Source organism: Pleurodeles waltl, chromosome 4_2 (assembly GCF_031143425.1).
Source record: "Pleurodeles waltl isolate 20211129_DDA chromosome 4_2, aPleWal1.hap1.20221129, whole genome shotgun sequence".
In the NCBI taxonomy this organism is placed as follows: domain Eukaryota; kingdom Metazoa; phylum Chordata; class Amphibia; order Caudata; family Salamandridae; genus Pleurodeles; species Pleurodeles waltl.
In genome coordinates this window covers 211,821,638-211,838,943 of record NC_090443.1, presented here as the reverse complement: position 1 = coordinate 211,838,943, position 17,306 = coordinate 211,821,638, and the positions used below count along the sequence as shown (strand labels likewise).

At 46.4% G+C, this 17,306-nt stretch overlaps 1 long non-coding RNA gene across 1 annotated transcript in view; it reads right to left on the bottom strand.

Moving 5' to 3' along the window:
• LOC138294116 (uncharacterized) overlaps positions 1 to 17,306 on the bottom strand; it is a 237,243-nt gene that overhangs the window by 32,479 nt on the left and 187,458 nt on the right. The window contains exon 3 of the long non-coding RNA XR_011203199.1: positions 15,699 to 15,829. This is a non-coding gene — a long non-coding RNA (uncharacterized lncRNA). The remainder of the gene's footprint in view (positions 1 to 15,698; positions 15,830 to 17,306) is intronic.

Below are 17,306 nucleotides of genomic sequence, written 5' to 3'. Positions count from 1 at the left end.
ATTTTAGTATATGGTTTGTGTTCCACCTAGCCCCATTGCAACCTATTGTGATTTTCACTATTTTCTGACTATTTTCTTATCTGTTTTTGGTTACTAGTGTATATATTGTGTAATTTACTTACCTCCTAAGGGAGTATATCCTCCAAAGTATTTTTGGCATTGTGTCACTAAAATAAAGTACCTTTATGTTTAGTAATACTGAGTATTGTCTTTCATGTGTGTGAGTACTGTGTCACTACAGTGGTATTGCAAGAGCTTTACATTTCTCCTAGTTCAGCTTTGGCTGCTCTGCCTACAGCTGCCTCTAGACAGCCTGGCTTCTGGACACTGACTACATTTCACTAATAAGGGATAAATGGACCTGGTATAAGGTGTAAGTACCTTTGGTACCCACTACAAATCAGGCCAGCCTCCGACACCCACCTAGCCCATCCACAGCTGGCCCACGTTCACCACAGATGAAACAGTCAACATCATGAACACCCCCCACTCTGGAGCCCCCTCGGACCCATGCCCACACCACATATACATCAGATCCAGCGCATACATCCCCCGAGCTCTGTAACACAATCAACTGCTCCAACAGCACAGGCACCTTCCGCGAGGACTGGAAACATGCCAAATTACGCCCTCTCCTGAAGAAACCTTCAGCCAACCCTTTATATCAAAAACATTTCGGCCCATCTCGCTGCTATCCTACCCCGCAAAAGTACTGGAGAAAGCAAGTCAGTGCACATCTACTGAATTTCATTGAGGCAAACAACGCCCTGGACAGCTCCCATTCCCACTTCCACAGCAATGACAGCACTGATACAGCACTCCTGGCAGCCACAGATGACATCCGATTACTGCTACCCTGCGGCCACACCGCAGCACTCATACTCCTCCACCTCTCAGCAGCATTCTCCCACAGCACTCTGCCCACCAAACTCCACGACATAGGAATCGGTGGACGAGCCCGGGAATCGATCCACTCTTTCCTCTCCAGGAGGACAAAGAGGGTCAGACTCCTGCCCTACACTTCCAGATCCACAGGAGTCAACTGCGGAGTCTCCCAAGGATCCTCTCTGAGTCCCTCACTATTCAACGTATACATGGACCCTCTTGCAGCCATCGTCAGAAGCCACAGTCATATGCCAATGAGACACAATTCATCATTTCCCTCAGCAAAGACCCGGACACGGCCAAAAGGAACTTTCACTCATGAATGGAATCTGTTGCAACCTGGATGAGAGAAAGCTGCCTCAAGCTTAACTCCGAAAAGATGGAGCTCATCATCTTCGGAAATGCTACATCAGCTTGGGATGACTCCTGGTGGCCCACATCCCTAAGCGCCCCCTGCACCGAACAAGCACGCCCGCAACTTAGGAATCATCCTCAACTCCTCCCTATCCATGACCCGCCAGGTAAACTGTCGCCTCCTCCTGCTGGCACACACACTGCAAACATCAGAAGAACTTCAGATGTGTCCCAGCAGACTGTCGCAGGACAGTCACCCACACCTTAGTCACTAGCAAGCTCGACTACGGCAACGCCATCTATGCTAGCACCTCAACTAGGAACATCAAAAAACTTTAACTCATCCAGAACGACAACGCCAGACTCATTCTGGACCTCCCTTGCCAAGAACACATCTCCCAACACCTGAGGACCCTCCATTGGCTACCAGTCGAGAAGCGAATCACCTTCAAGCGTCTCACCCATACGTACATGGCCATACACAGCGTAGGACCAGCCTATCGGAACCACCACATTTCCTTCCACACCTCCACCAGATCCCTCCGCTCAGCTGGCCCTGGCCACTATCCCTCGCATCCACAAATCTACCGGGGAGGACAATCTTTCATCTATGCTGCATCAAAGAGCTGGAACAACCTACCCCTGCACCTCAGACAAAGTCCGTCGCTCACCATCTTCAGGAAGAACCTCAAGACGTGGCTCTTCGGATGAGGCCCCTCTCCTTCCCCCAGCGCCTTGAGACCATCACGGGTGAGTAGTTGCGCTTTACAAGTAGTGATTGACTGATGTTACTGGGGCTGCGGGGGGCCAGACAGCCCCTCTCATTTGATTATATCTTCTTCCCTGGGGGAGGTCACAGTCCCCAGGACTGTGGCAGGACCTGGTGGCCCCCCTGGACTTGATTATATCTACTTGATTATATCTTCTTGATTATATATCCTGCCCTGGGGAGGTGGCTGTCTACGGTGCTGCAGAGCGGGTGAGTGGCCCTTCGCATTTCATTATATATTCTGCCTGGGGAGGTGGCAGTCTCTGGTGCTGCAGGGGGGCCAGGAGCCCCCCATATTTAATTAGATGTTACACCAGGGAGGTTACAGTCCATCATCCAAAGTGCAACTGATTTGCACATCTCACAAACTTCTTGAGTGTAACAGTTTAGGCAAGCTTTGCACATTTCATGTCAAATGCTCCATTACCATGTTAACATGGCAAAAATGGCTAACCTACAATGTATGAATGTCCAGTTGTCTCTGCTTACTGTAACAAAAAGCTGTGGAGGTAGATGTCACGTTTCAACCAGTAACAATGTACTTCCTTCATCAACAGGTTGAGCGGCCACTTGGCACACCGAGGCCACCCAACAGACTCCCACTCCCTCCCTCCCCCAGATGAAGCCCTCAGTTATGACGACACTCCTGGAGTTGCAGACGAGGAGGATGGTCCTGGCCCGTCTGGGCAACCTGGTCATATGGCAACAGTGATTCTCACTGTGCCCTAAACATCAGCTTCCAGCCCTTTTGCATTGACATCCCAGGCAATGATGCACCACCACCAACTGGTGTACCTAGCACAATTTCCACCATCTTGTGACCCGCAGTCCTGGATCCTGAGATTGAATTTGACACTCCTGATACTTAGGGTCCAGGACCCAGTTGGAGAGGGCAGCCCTGTAGGAAGCTGGCCTGGTTTGTAGTGGGTACCTTGGGTACTTACACCTTATACCAGGTCCAGTTATCCCCTACTAGTGAAATGTAGTAGTGTTCTAGCAGCTTAGGTTGATAGAGGTAGCTATAGTAGAGCAGCTTAGGATGAACTAGGAGCCATGCAAAGTTCATGCAATACCACTTATAGTTACACAGTACTTATACAAAAGTAAGGACAATACTCAGTGTTACCAAAAATAAAGGTATTTATCTGGGTGACACAGTACCAAAAATATCTTAGAGACAATACTCCTTCTGAAGGTAAGTACTATACACAATATATACACTAGACACCAAAATTAGACAAGTAAATAGTCACAGAACAGTGCAAACAATAGGAAATGCTATAGAATGCAATGGGAGAAAATAGTCTAGGGGCAACACAAACCATATACTAAGAAAGTGGAATGCGAATCACAAATTCCCCCGTAGGCAAGTGAAGTGTGTGCAGAATTGCTGGGAGAGTAAGAATACAGTAAAGGTAAGTAAATTACCCCACCCCAGAGCCCAGAAAAGCAGGAGTAGAGTACTGCAAGAGTATACACTACACCTTGAGATTGGGGTTTTGCAGCAGCCAACCAAGTCTGCAAAGAACAACTGCTGGATTCCTGGACCTGAAGACCTGCAAAGGAAGGGGACCAAGTCCAGAAGTCGAAAAAAGTTCCAAGAAGGACAGGAGCCCCTGCCAACCCAGAACAAGACATAAAAGAAGAATCCCCAGTTAGTCGAAGGAATGCACCCTAGGAAGATTCCAGTGGGTTCCTGCATGATGCAAAAGATGTTCCACAACGTGAAGATCGTTGCAGAGGAGATTTTGTGTTGGAAATCACCAACAAGCCTTGGCTACGACAAAAGTGCGTTTTGCGTCAAAATGGCGCTGGATGGATCCAGGAGGGACCTGGGGGCCTCGACTCTGTGTGAGGAGGAAGAGGGGGCTCTCAGCACTTTAGAGAGCCCTCAGGATGCCAGCCAGCACCCCTGGGAGTCATATGATCCAGGGACAAAGGAGGTGCAAAATGCGGTTGATGCAGCACAACAAATGAAGGTCCCACGCTGCCGGAGAAGAACTCAGCGAGTCCAGCGTCACAGGATGGAGTGCTGGGGACCTGGGCGAGGCTGTGCAGGAAGGAATTTTGCAAAGAGTGCACAGAGGCCTCAGGAGGTGAAGAAGATGCAGTACACAAGGGTTACCTCCCCCAAATTGCATCAGCAGGACCTCAGAACAGTCTATGTCGATGATGTCTACCCTCTGTGTCCTTAGGAGCACGTCCGTCGTTGCGAGAGGAGTCCAAGGGTACCAGTCGTCATCTTGGAAGGTGGCTGCTTGGAGCAGGGGAGTGACTCCGTCACTCCACTGGAGATTTCTTCGGCCCTTCTGGTGCAGGATGAAGACAGGAAGTCCCCAGAGTGTGCACACTGTGGAAACTGTTGCATTTGCTGACTTGGAGCTGAGGTTGCTGAAGAAAAGTATCTCTTGTGGATACTTTGTTGCAGTTTCAGCGTTTCTTGGAGCAGGCTGCGGTTGATCCGAGGTCAGAGGATGCTGACGTTGTTGCAGAGGATTCCTGAAGGAAACTTGCAAGCACAATCTGATGAGAACCCACAGGAGAGACCCTAAATAGCCCTGAGAGGGGATTGGCTACCTTATCAGGTATGGACCTATCAGGAGGGGTCTCTGATGTCACCTGCTGGCACTGGTCACTCAGAGGCCTCCAGAGTGCCCCCACACCTTGCAAAGCAAGATGGCTGAAGTCTGGGACACACTGGGGGAGCTCTGGGCACCACCCCTGGGGTGGTGATGGTCAGGGGAGTGGTTACTCCCCTTTCCTTTGTCCAGTTTTGGGCCAGGGGAGAAGGGGTCCCTGAACTGGTATAGACTGGCTTATGCAAGGATGGCACCAACTGTGCCCTTCAAAGCATTTCCAGGGGTTGGAGGAGGCTACCCCTCCCTAGCCTGTAAAACCTATTTCCAAAGAGAGAGGGTGTGACACCCTGCTCTCAGAGGAAATGCTTTGTTCTGCCTTCATGGGACTTGGCTGCCAAATACCACAGGAGGGCAGAACTCTGTCTGTGAGGTGGCAGCAGCTGAAGCTGCAGTGCAAGCCTCAGAGCTGGTTTGGCAGTACTAGGGGACCATGGTGGAGCCCCCAGGATGCATGGAATTGGCTCTCCAATACCTTATTTGGAATGGAGGGACAATTCCATGATCTTAGACATGTTACATGGCCACTTTCGGAGTTACCATTGTGAAGCTACATATAGGTATTGACCTATATGTAGTGCATGCGTGTAATGGTGTCCCCGCACTCACAAAGTCCTGGGAAATGGCCCTGAACTATGTGGGGGCACCTTTTGCTAGTTCAAGGGTGCCCTCACACTTAGTAACTATGCACCTAACCTTCGGCAAGTGAAGGTTAGACATATAGGCGACTTATAAGTTAAATGTAAATTAGCACTTGTATAGCGCACTACTCACCCGTTAGGGTCTCAAGGCGCTGTACTCATACCGCTATGGAACCCCTCCTGGCTTTTCCCTGTGAGGCGCCCACTCCTGAGCACCCCCAGGGTGAAGCCAGGCATCCAAGCGCTGTTGGGGCCGTTGTGGAGATTAAGCAAGCTATTGCCCAGAGTTGCAGAGTGGGACCCATGAATTAGATTAGGCACTGAGGCGAGAATTATCTGGTCAAGGGGAATTGAGCCCAAGACCTGCCGAAGCGGGACTTGAACCCTGGTCCTGAGCCAGATCTCTGCTTCAGGGTCTGCCGCTCTAACCATTGAGCCACACTTCTCCACTTAAGTACAGTGAAAATGGCTGTGAACTAACGTGCATAATTTCACGTAGGCTGCAATGGCAGGCCTGCGCAAGGGTTTGTCTGAGCTCCCTATGGGTGGCAAAAGAAATGCTGCAGCCCATATGGATCTCCTAGAACCCCAATGCCCTAGGTACCTAGGTACCATTGTAGTGTAGCCATTTTTATGTAGCTTTTGCGCGCTTGCTTCAGGCGTTAGGCCTTTGTGCGCTTTGCCCTAGATGCATTTTATTCAGCTTCGTACAGTTATTTTTAAATAACCAGTTCTACGGTCTTGGTTTATTCTTTATATCACACTGTTTAGCCTCCTTCAGCATCGGAGTTTTCAATAACACATTCTCGCTTACTCTGTGCTTCAGTCAAGGATACAGTCTGGTACATTGCCGATAGACGTGGTAGGAGTTTAGTCTTTGGGTTGTAGACAATACACATTCTTGCGTAGGACGTTTTGTTACCACATCGACATGTTAGTTATAAAAACACTTCCTTGTCCTAATACATGCAAGAGGGAGATTCCGACCAGGGAACCACAACTATACACTGACTGCCCTGTTGCAGATGCTGATCCAGATCACAGGCCTTTGCTCAGGTATGAGGGTTGATGTCTTCCCAGGGAATCTGAAAGGCAAGCTTAAAGCTTAACATGCTGTGCTAAAAATAGAACAAAATTAGAGAGAACGTAATTTGTTAACACTATGATAGCGTTATTCCTATGTTTCACTCTCTTGGTTACTATTTTAATCCTACTGTGTTGTATGGTTCTGGTTATTGTGTCTCACGCGTTATTATCTAGAATACAGTAGTTTTATTAAAACAATCTATAAAACTTAAACTGTTTCTGTCATTTGTATATGAGATCATACTGTAAATGAGAAAGCTGGTTGGAACCTGAGTGACCACGCCTTCCCTGAGAAGTTCTGAGATGTCATGCGCTCGGCTGCCAAATCATCCCTTCCCCTTGGGAGGGATGAGGCACTGCTAGTTAGCCGGAGCAAAACCGGATTGAAGGTGACAAGGGTCCTTCTTAGCGGGTTAGACTTACTCCCCCACACTAGGAACAACTCTGCCACCTAGAAATCCAATAGTCTCATTTAGGATAATGAGAGCCAACGCGACATGGCGCCGCCAACGATTGGTCTGGCTCTAATTTTCGGGTCTGGCTGACTCTCTTGTCTCATATATATATATATATATTGACTCCTCGGTTCCGTTAACGGAGACGTCTGTGGCTCTGAGGAATTCTGCCTCCGCAATATAGCGGTTGGTTGTTCAAGCTTGAACTCTGAGAGGAAAACCCCGATACTGGTGTGCCTTCTCTGAACTATCGCTGTTTTTACAATGGCGAATCCTCAGGTAATACAAATAGCTCACAGGGCATTTGCTAGCACATAGTCTAACAAACCAGGGGGGTCCAGTCACGTTTGTGGTGGACGCCCATGCAGCCTATAGAACAGAACTGTTTTATTCTTGGGTCACATTTCCAGCAGTTGATGGGAATTCAAACACATTTCATAACTATACATTTGCGAACGCCCCTGGACAGTACAGGGCGTACGCATACCTAGAGATACCTCTATCTTATCAAGAACATAATAATTGGCTTGATGGCACCCTACCCCACACCATAGCACCTGTTCGGTTAGGTCCACTAAGTAACAATGGTCCTACATGGCCTTTATTGGCTACATATACACCACATCCTGCGGTGGCTAATTTGTCGGTGGCTGAAGTTCGTCGCTTACATACAGACTTAACAGCTACATATAGACGATTAGTACAATTTGTGATGCAGACACTAAATACGAACCCAGTGCGTGCTGCCCCAGCGCAACAACATGCAGTAGTTCCGGGTATTAATCCGGCGACTGTACATTCAGTTATGGGCAAAGTACCGGCTAAACGAGAGGAGACTCCGTTTTGGCTGGCACAAAAAATTAATAAGCTGGAGGCAGTATTTCCCCATACGGGCCCTCAGGCTAAACATACAATATTGACGATGTGTTTACCGTTTGGTATGGTTCCCGCAGTGGACCATTGTAATACATGGGGCACGGCGTTTGCCGTGCTATATACAACAGGACACTGTACACCGACATTAGCCAACTTACCGGAAGTGCTCAAACAAATTCAAGATGAATATGGGGCTGCCCCAGCCTTAGATTTGGGGATGCAACTGATGGGCAACTTTGCAGCGGTTTCTTCTATTATATTGAGTAATCTCAAGGGAGAGGCAGTGGCACTGGCGGTGCGTATGCGTCTTCGTGACATCCCACAACTCGACCAGGAGCGGGAGCTGCCAAGAATAATAGCGGAAACATATTCCAGTATCGGTCGTGATAGCCTTGGGGCTAGACCACAGAAACCGCAGTTGCAAGGGAAGGGTAGTAAGGATACTACTAAAAATTAACAACCTAAGGGTAATAAAAAGCGTTGGGAGAAAAACCAACAAACACCTAAAAAAGACAGGGGAGAATCTCCGAGACCGGAGACCCCTCAGACAAAATATAATCTTAGAAATAGGGATAATTTGAAAACGCCTGATAGATATCAATATACTGATACACACCAATCTCGTTCCTTTCAGGACTCATCGGAAAAGAGAAATGAGAGAGGTGGGCGGTCAGAGCGGAGAACAGAGTACGTGAAACCCAGACAGGAATCACAACGCTCTTCGGAGGTTTCTGTAAAGAAGGAAGAGAAACCGATCCAACAAAAACAACAGTTTAAAAAGAAAAAAGTGGCGGCAGTCTCAATTCGACATGCCACACAGGAAGAGAGTTCTCTTGAAGAACAAGACATGGGCACTAGCACTGTTAGACAGCGCGGCAGAGGTCACAATAATTTGCCGGAATCTTCTAGAGCATCTGGAGGTGAAAGCAACTGATGACTTCATACAAGTCGAAAGGGCAGATATGCGTGTCTCTGATCCCGATAGAGTATATACAGTGACTTTACAATTAGAAGGGAACATTGAGCGCACTATTAACGCCATCTTTTGGGATCGTGTAGTCAAGATTTATGACATTCTGCTGGCCGAACAGGATTGGCCCCCTGACTTTGTTCGCGACTGTCCAGTTGGGGAGGAGGTTATTACACCTTCGTTCTCACCACTTGTTCCGGGAGAACTCGCAGAGTCATATAGCATTGAGTGGGCTCTGGCACAAGCACCTTCCTTATATAGAAATCATGTAGGGTGGGATAGGGATTCTCCTTATCATGTGATACCGATTAAGGGCGAACCTCAGCCACAACCGCAATATCCTATTAAATATGAAGCAAGGGCATCGGTGAGGAACATACTTACACAATTGGAGTATCAGGGAGTAACTGAACCCTGTGTCTCGCCGATGAATAATCCCTTATTTCCCGTGGCTAAACCGGACCATTCTTACAGAATAGTGGTGGACTACAGACATTTGAACGGACATGCACGTACATATGCTATACAAAATTCACATAGCGCAGCACTCATGAATAATATAGTGCGTAAAAAAAAAAAAAAAAACACTTGGATATCTCGAATGGTTTCTTCTGCCAGAATATAGCACCCGAAAGTAGGGATTTTACGAGTTTTAGTGCGTTTGCCTCTCAGAAAAAAAATTGTCGTTTGCCTCAAGGGTATAAGAATAGCCCAGGATTGTTTTTGGCTCGTGTGACTGAGATACTTCATGAGCTGGACCCTGAAGCATTGTCATATGTTGATGATATATAGCTCACAGATGACGAGTTACTACAACATTTAAGGCAGGTAGCCCGCATTGTTGTGGGGTTTGCAGATATAGGCTACAAATTCAACTTACAAAAAAATCAAAAATTGCCTTCCTCAGCATCATTTTCTTGGGATAGGAGCTGTCGAATGAGGGTAAAAGTCTAGCGCCACACTTCTTAGAAAAATGTGCACAATTGCAACCTCCTAATACGATTAAGAAACTCCAGTCGTTGTTGGGATTTCTAAATTTTGGCAGAACTTACATTCCTGATTATGCTACACGTATAAAGCCATTATACGAGTTGATTCGTCCAGATTTTTCGAGTAGATTTTGGAAGATTGAGCATACACATACTCTTCGAGATTTGCAACATGATCTCCTAGCTGCAAAGCATTTACACACACGGGACAATAAGACAAATCTGGTCATCAGGGTTGTAGCTGGGGCAGTTGGGTTTACGTATGTTACCTTTAATGAAGGTGATACGGTCCCGATAGGATACAAGTCTCACTTGTATTCAGCTGCAGAACAACGTTTTGCACAAACAGAGAAGATTCTCACTGCTGTACAGATGCCTGTTATTAAAGAACGACCTCTTGCCCAGGGCAAACGCATCATAGTTGTTTCCCCCATTCCGGCCCTAGAGGCTGTGACAAAGGCAAGTGTTCCAAATGCGAAAGCATTACATCCACGTTGGATACAGTGGGCTACGTCTCTAACAGCCACTGATGTAGATTACGTTTTTGACCCAAAACTACAGACACAGGAACTTCTCCAACATGAAATAGAATATCCTTTTCCCGCTGACACGTTGCCTATTGATCAATATCAAGTAGTCATATATACCGATGGCTCTGCACAACCTGCGGTGGAACAAAACACCAATATTCTGCTGCATGTGCGGTGGTGAGCGGCCATATGGAGGGGGAGAAGTTCTGCCCCCAACATACTTATACACAGACTTTGGGGGACTGTACGGCACAGTTGGCTGAGCTGAAAGCTCTATTATTGGCCTTGGAATACACGTTGCTGGAAATACTTTGGCTGATGAAGCCGCAAAGTTGGCAGTGGCAGTTGCCACTGTGGCCGCAGTTACTCGTTCGAGTTCCAAACCAGACACAGAGATTTTGGCGGCCATTAAAGCTACGGCTGATGGCACGCCTTATCCTAAGTGATTTCCATCTAAATATCTTTACTCAATGGGTGGTATGCTTAACGCTGAGGTTAAAATTCCAGGCATGGGTGTACGCGAAATGCCCAATAAAATAGTGCGACCTCAATTAATTACTGCAGCGCATGAGGGGGTGGCATCTGCACATGCTGGCTTTGCTGCCACGATTTCGCTGTTGCAGGCCCGTTACTGGTGGCCTGGTCTCTATAAAGAGATGAAGCAGTATGTCCTTTGTTGTGACATCTGTCAACAAATTAAAGTTTCAACGGCTAAACGCCCGCAGCAGACGCCCCTTCTGATTTCAAATAAACCATTACAGTGTGTGTACTTGGACCATTGTGGTCCGCTGACAGCTGATAGTGCATATAAATATATTTTGGTTGCTGTAGATTCGTGCTCCAGGTTTGTGTGGGTGTGGCCACAGCGCTCGGTTGACGCTCAAACTGTTATTACAGATTTGCGTATCTTTGTCAGTACATATGCAGTTGCGTCTTTACATTCGGACCAGGGCCATGCGTTTGCCTCTAAGGCGTTCAGGGAAGCCATGGCTTCGTTGGGGGTCCAGCTACAGTTCTCGTCTCCATTTCATCCCGAGGGAAATTCTGTCGTGGAGTGTTTAAATCGCGATTTAAAGCAATCCTTAACGGCTAGAGTTATAGGTACGGGACATAGTTGGCTAACCCACCTGTATGGAGTACAGAGAGCACTCAATAACTTGCCTAGAAGGTCCCTGGGGGGTCGTACTTCATATGAGTGCCTGTTTGGAACACAAATGTTTGTTCCTGATCTAGATGGTCCTGGTGTGGAGGCGGCGGAAACGCCTTTTGACATAAATGATTGTGTCACTGTTTTGCAGGAATTACAGCAGTTCCGTGAGGATAACTCTTCTGCCAGTGCTGCCTCCACAGGAATTAAGGATGAGCCAGTAACTCCTACTGGTTGGATTCCCAGAATTGGGGATCTTGTGCACGAAAAGGTTGCAGTGAAAAAAGAATTTGGCCCTTCGTATCGAGCACCAGTCCCTGTACTGGGAATCCAGGGAACAAGAACTGTGATTTTACCACCGTTGCCAGGTGCCAAAGGAAATCGCTTTGTCTCCATCGACAATGTCAAGTTACAACATGTGGCCGATTCTGCACAGCAGACCAAGAGGAACGCCCAGTAGTTCCTGAATCCCTCTCACTACTGGGGAAGATGTTCCGCTGCAGGTGGTTTGCACCAACACTGCTTCCTCTCCGGGCATGGGGAGGGTGGAAGATGATCTTACGATTGTTCCACTCACAACAAATAACTTGTAATCCTTTGATCAAGTCGCTGTTACTGATGTTACTGAGGGTGTTACCTACAGTGTACCACGGCGAGAAACACCTGCTGCTCCTTTGTTTACGGTGGCACCTTTTGCGAGAACTGCCTCCGGATGCTTTCATAACAACGACGATGGTCTATCAGACTCTTTGTCCTCTTCAACACCTGTCCCGGGTCCACGTAAGCTGATGTATTGGCTTAAAAATACGTATTTTGTTTTTCCTTGGATCTATCTGTGGCTTTTTATGACTCTGAGGGCTTTTTTTCTGTGGATACGGTTTGTAGTTACCTTTTTTCTAGTCATACATGGTCATTTTCTTCCTGAAAGATCAGAGGTTGAACAGCTGGAGGAGGTGTTGAAGCCACATTTTTTATTACATAAGGTTCGAAGAGACTTGTCCTTTGTGAACATTTTCGCTGTGCCAATTCCGGATGAGATTGTGTGGGATAGAGTGATGTTTGATATATATGGTCCCACTGAGACAATTCAAATACCATATGTTCTAAAGTTAACTATGAATGATATAGTAATACCAGGCATTGTATCTGATGATTGGGACGTGAAGACAGTTGATTCTATGTTGACAGAGTTACAATATTATACGGTCTATGAAAATGAAGATGCTTACCAGTTTAGAGATAATTACGGTGACATGTTTTGTTACAATTATTATGGGCACCATTTTATTCATAAAGCCAGTAGTCCTAAAACGATATTTGACTATATGCAATGGGAGCATTGCCCGACTCCTCCGCAAGGGAGTTCTAAAACATATTCTGACAGATTTGCATATTTTTCAGGGCATCATCAACACAGTGCTAAGTCATATTATTTTAAATTAACTCCACATGCAAATAAGCAAATACTATTGACTGATACGAAATTCCTGTATTCAAATTCATTTGTTTCCCAACTGTCTATTGAGGGGTGTGAATATTGGGCAATAAATTTTGATTTGAAAAGTGTTTGGGGAACAAAACATTGGCAGACGCAGGGTAGGGAAACATTGTTTAGAGCATGTCTCATTCCTGTCCAAATGATATTCTTAAATGACACAGTGCAACAAACTAGCTGTTTGGGCTTCGCAACTATTAGAGAATTGTTAATGCCTGGCATACCTGTCCCTTCCAAAATGAAAGATTGGCAGCAATATATAAACGCCACCTTTACTGAGCTAACGGAATGGGTGCAGAATGGTACGTTTAACACTTCATTGACACGTCCAGGCGGGTGGTTATTGTGGCCCATAGACACAAATGGGTGTCATCAGCGTTTTGTCACCTCCTCGGGGGGTTTCAAGACCAGTAGGGCTGGCCCTCGCTATATATCACCTGAACATGCAGATATCATTAATACATATAACTTGGGGAAACTATGTCAACAGAGGTTAAAGTCATCCACGCTAGATGCAGTTAAGACACACCTCATGCTTCTGTCTAATTACACCGACTTGCAAGACTTTTTGTCAGGACCCAGAGCGCCCCGGAGAAAACGGTTTTTGTATACAATGAGATATGGAAACTTTCCCAACAGGAGGCTGCGGCCGGTTAAGGCAGATAGATCAGAAAAATTTGAAACAAGCATTATCTGTAGTGGATAATGGAATACACACCCTGTCTGACCGTATATATAAGATTGATAACATTGTTTCCTCTGCTTTAGACATTATTAGATCAGATATGTCTTCCTTATATCATGGACAGAGTCAAACGCGGTCCATTATGCAGTTGGGTTGGACACTTCAGACGCTGAAGGCGGGTCGCGTTCCGTGGCAGCACATCAGGGCCAGGGAGATATTTTTTTTCCTTTAATTTGATACGTCAACAACAGCTGATGGCGAAAAAGGAAGCGACATATGTCATGTTGAATATTGAAAAGTTGGAAAGGTTGCCTTTTACCATGGCCGAGATTCCCTCAGCTGAATGGTTAATACACGGGGTTATTAATCTGCCCATTTCCACATTGCAGTTCACTTCTTGTTTGAAACACGTTCCGGTGGGCAGATATGAAAGGTTAGGAGACAGTTATATACATGAGGTGTGGGAGCTTCCCTTTATATACAGATGTCTTAATGGCAAGAGAGGTTTTTCTTAGGGGTAGTGAATGCGAAACTTCTGTCAGCCATTCGATGGTTTGCAAGCAGCTGTCCTTGCATGGGGCGTGTAATGCCTCGGTTGCAAATTTGGCTTGCTATATAAAGGGAGTTCCAGTCCCCGTGATTAAAAACACGTTCCAGGTGCTTTCAAACGGCAGCTACGTCCTCCTTAACAGTGAAGACTGTTGTGGCATGCGTGCCGGAATAGTTTACGTCGTTTTGGTCACCAAGGTCGTTACTTGCTGCGGAAATGTGTTATTTACCCCCACTAAATTAAGGGAGGTGGCTGATATCTGGCCTCACATTGCTACTTCCGAGGTGAATTTCGACAAGTTGAGTCGACTAAAGGCTCTATTGTTTCAAAAGCATGTGGCTCTTACATCTGCAAGCAAGACCTACGCACTTCAAGTGGCAAGGTCATCAGCAGAAATACAGTCCCTATTAAATACTAACTTTCAGAGCCACTTTGGTGAACTCGTGGGATGTATATTTAATGCGTCCAGCACTGCTGGACTAGCACATTTTTTCAAAGCCGTTGGTGTTGGTTTTGCTCATACCTTCTCTAACATATTTGGTTTGATACCTTCGGCTATTCATTCTATTTTCGGAAGCATTTTTGGTGGTTTTCCGATAACTTTGGCTTTATTGGCTGGTGTTTTGCTTGTTGCAATGGCTGTCCCGCTGCAACAAGAGCGAATGTGGACGCTCCCATCGGTACAGCTGTGCCGTGAACGCATGATGCAGCATTTTGGAGCAACACTCCTGGGACATTTGGAGCGTGACTAGTCCCTGTCATTCAGGCCAGTTTTGGATTGTGTGCAACCCGTGTTTCGGTGCCTTTGGTGCTCCTTTGAACATGCACTGGCTCTCTGTCTCTCACTGCAGCGTCCGCCAGTGGTTGATGCTGATCTGTTGATGTTCCCGGTCAGGGCTCATTCCCAGACATGCGTACTGCGGCTGCGTTTGCTTCGTGAGGCAGTTTACGAGATACACTTCCTGGAGGAAGATGATACTAACTCGTTCATGGGCCCTGCACGGGATGCCGCCTTGGATGGTTCTGGGGCTTTGGAACACACCTGCTCCATGATGGTGTTTGGCGTGGATTTTCCGGTCTTGTCATCTGCCGAAGTGGAGATTATCCTGCTTTCCGTGACTTCCGTTTGAATTGGATTCCTTCAAAATTGACATTGTTCAAGTCACATGCTTTAAATTAGAATTTTGGGCTTTGATGTCCTCTGGACTTGTCGAAATATGTTTTTTTAAATATTCTAGGGCATTTTTTATTATGCTTTGATTAGAACCACTTTCTACCGACAAGGGGAGGGTGTAGTGTAGCCATTTTTATGTAGCTTTTGCACGCTTGCTTCAGGCGTTAGGCCTTTGTGCGCTTTGCTCTAGATGCATTTTATTCAGCTTCGTACTGTTATTTTTAAATAACCAGTTCTACGGTCTTGGTTTATTCTTTATATCACACTGTTTAGCCTACTTCAGCATCGGAGTTTTTAATAACACATTCTCGCTTACGCTGTGCTTCAGTCAAGGGTACAGTCTGGTACATTGCAGATAGACGTGGTAGGAGTTTAGTCTTTGGGTTGTAGACGATACACATTCTTGCGTAGGACGTTTTGTTACCACATCGACATGTTAGTTATAAAAACACTTACTTGTGCTAATACATGCAAGAGGGAGATTCCGACCAGTGAACCACAACTATACACTGACTGCCCTGTTGCAGATGCTGATCCAGATCACAGGCCTTTGCTCAGGTATGAGGGTTGATGTCTTCCCAGGGAATCTGAAAGGCAAGCTTAAAGCTTAACATGCTGTGCTCAAAATAGAACAAAATTAGAGAGAACGTAATTTGTTAACACTATAGCGTTATTCCTATGTTTCACTCTCTTGGTTACTATTTTAATCCTACTGTGTTGTTTGGTTCTGGTTATTGCGGCTCACGCCTTATTATCTAGAATACAGTTGTTTTAATAAAACAATCTATAAAACTTAAACTGTTTCTGTCATTTGCATATGAGATCATACTGTAAATGAGAGAGCTGGTTGGAACCTGAGTCGCCACGACTTCCCTGAGAAGTTCTGAGATGTCATGCGCTCAGCTGCCAAATCATCCCTTCCCCTTGGGAGAGATGAGGCACTGCTAGTTAGCCGGAGCAAAACCGGATTGAAGGTGACAAGGGTCAATCTTAGCGGGTCAGACTTAGTCCCCCACACCAGGAACGACTCTGCCACCTAGAAATCCAGTAGTCTCATTTAGGATAATGAGAGCCAACACGACACCATATACTAGGGACTTATAAGGTGGGTCCAGTGTGCCAATCGAAATTGGTAAATGAAGTCACTAGCCTACAGTGACAAATTTAAAAGCAGAGAGAGCATAAGCACTAAGGTTCTTATTAGCAGAGCCTCAGTGACACAGTCAAGCACTATACAGACACACACATTAGGCAATAAACTATGAGCACTGGGGTCCTGACCAGCAGGATCCCAGTGAGACAGGCAAAAACATACTGACATACAGGTACAAATGGGGGTAACATGCCAAGGAAGATGGTACTTTCCTACAACCCCATGCCAAGGGCACAGGCTTGTGGGGGTAGGGTGCGTGGGAGTGATGCTTTTGGCCAGCCTAGTGAGGCCACTGGAGCTTCTGTTGGCCAGGACATCATCAGCCATGTCGTAGGTGTAGGAAAGTACCATCTTGCCTGGCATGTTACCCCCATTTTTACTGTATGTATGTTTGTTTTTGCCTGTGTCACTGAGATCCTGCTAGCCAGGACCCCAGTGCTCATAAAGTATGCCCTATATGTGTTCCCTGTGTGGTGCCTAACTGTATCACGGAGGCTTTGCTAATCAGGACCTCCATGTTTATGCTCTCTCTGCTTTTTAAATTTGTCACTACAAATAATGACTAATTTTACCAATTCTTATTGGCACACTGGAACACCCTTCTAATTCCCTAGTATATGGTACCTAGGTACCCAGGGTATTGGGGTTCCAGGAGATCCCTATGGGCTGCAGCATTTCTCTTGCCACCCATAGGGAGCTCAGACAATTCTTACACAGGACTGCCACTGCACGTTATTTCACAGCCATTTTACACAGCACTTAAGTAACTAATAAGTCACCTATATGTCTAACCCTCACTTAGTGAAGGTTAGGTGCAAAGTTACTTAGTGCGTGGGCACCCTGGCACTAGCCAAGGTGCTCCCACATTGTTCAGGGCAAATTCCCCGGACTTTGTGAGTACGGGGACACCA